We start from the raw sequence: 2,136 nt of genomic DNA on the forward strand, positions 1-2,136 counted from the left end.
TGTTTCATGCCCCGTTTTTACTTCAATTGTCACACGTCTTAAAGTAATGTGGAAGCCAGCTTGCTATAACTTAATTATGAGCTTAAACGCGTGCAAAAGATAGCGGAAGATAGTGGTATTTTAGTAGCGGTAAGTCGCATACGAATGCTTTACTTTGTACTGAATGATTGAAATAACTATTCTTGAAGAAGAACGATAAACAAAATACACTAACTTCTTTGTGGCTTCGACGTCGAAGACGATTTTCGCTAGACAGCCTCGGCCTCTTCGCCGGAGGACGAAAGCAGAACTCCGTTGGTATAGCATCCTCCTTCAGTCTCCGTTTGCACTTTACTCCAGTGATCTGCGCACGTAAATTGACTTCAAAACTTTCTGCTGAAAAATGATCGCTACAAACATAGCAGTTCTCAAGTGGAGGCATATTAGTCCTTATTATCCGTTCCAGCCATGCTTTCCGCCGCTGAGTATCTCGCGGCAACTTATGGTAACTAATGCCGTTGCTTTTGGCTGAGTAATTAATACATCCAGGAACACAGCAGTTTACCATATTGAGCTAGGATGTAAATGTAACTAGACAGTTGTTAGAAAATTAGCGCCTTAAAAATTTTAAAGTACACGAACGTACGAAGACAAGGTGCCGCAGAGAAGAAAACATCAGAACTCCCGCTAAACTTTGACGATATGACGTCACAGCCAACTGCTGGTCAATACAACGCGGCTCAAAAAGCGTCCAAGATGGCGGAAATCTAAACTGGATTTTCTGCTCCTCTTTAGCCAAAATATATACGGGAGGAAGGACAAGAAGACTAAACAGGTAGTCAAAATGGAACCCTCCCTAACTGCCCTTTTCTCTGAAAAAAGTTCATTTTTACACCGGAGTTCCCCTTTAATAAACGTGTCGCCCTTCGGGCTTCCTCAGCATAAAGTGTACAGGGTTAAAAATACAAGTATTTTTTACCCTGTACACTTTATACTGAGGAAGCCCGAAGGGCGAAACGTTTATTTAAGAGTTTTGGTCACGGAAGAAGTTCGCTGTTTACTCTTTCTACACAAACTACAATTTTCCAGTGCAAGCGTGTAGTATCCTTTGGATCCTTCTTCCAAGCGGCATCACCGTTGGTAAGCCAATCTTATAGAGAGAGAGAGAGGGAGAGAGAGATTTTACATGGAACTCAACACTAGACAACTACTGGGGAAAAGTGTAATTGCCCTGAGCGGGATTTGAACCCACGTCCCCCTGATCACTAGTCGGGTGTGATGACCACTACACTATCAGGACAACCATGCTGGCAACATGGTTGATTGATCACTTAATGTGTGGCATTTACGTGGGACTCCCTAATGGGCCACTTTTCTATGTGATAACGCTGGATCAACATGTGATTCACAGGCGGACAAGGGTAGTAAATAGTAAAGAGTCAGTTAAGTAGATCCCTTGAGCCAACAACGTATCACCCCCAGGAGGATCGCAAATGGTTCACAGTCCAAGTTGAGGAGAAATTGAGAGAAATTTTACAGGGAACTCAACACTGGACAACTTCTGGGGAAAACTTTAATTGCCCTGAGCGGGATTTGAACCCACGTCCCCCTGATCACTATCGGGTGTGATGACCACTACACTATCAGAACAACCATGCTGGCAACATGGCTGATTGATCACTTAATGTGTGGCATTTACGTAGGACTCCCTAATGGGCCAGTTTTCTATGTGATAACGCTGGATCAACATGTGATTCACAGGCGGACAAGGGTAGTAAATAGTAAAGAATCAGTTAAGTAGATGTACCACATGTGTGGGACATTTGGGGTGGCTTTATAAGCTTAACCTCCACCCTAGACGTCAGCACTACACTGATGAGGCCCAGAAGGCCGAAACAGTACTAATTGTTTTTTTCTTTTTTGTTGGACCCTGTCCTAAGTTCCTGCTGGGAGGGAACTGCGTGGGTCCTACCCTAAATTGTTTTCGGTATGTTTCAGCCTACGCCTGTATTCCCTCTGTGGTCTGATATTGTTGAGAATACGCCTGTGCCTCCCTCTGTTTCTGGAGCTGGCCAATCTGATTCGCCATCCCACATGGACACCAGTTCTGGTGGCTCTTATGCTGATAGAGTGACTCTTGGTGCTGTTGATTCTCGT

This window comes from Montipora capricornis, chromosome 11, assembly GCF_036669925.1.
Source record: "Montipora capricornis isolate CH-2021 chromosome 11, ASM3666992v2, whole genome shotgun sequence".
NCBI classification, from domain to species: Eukaryota; Metazoa; Cnidaria; class Anthozoa; order Scleractinia; family Acroporidae; genus Montipora; species Montipora capricornis.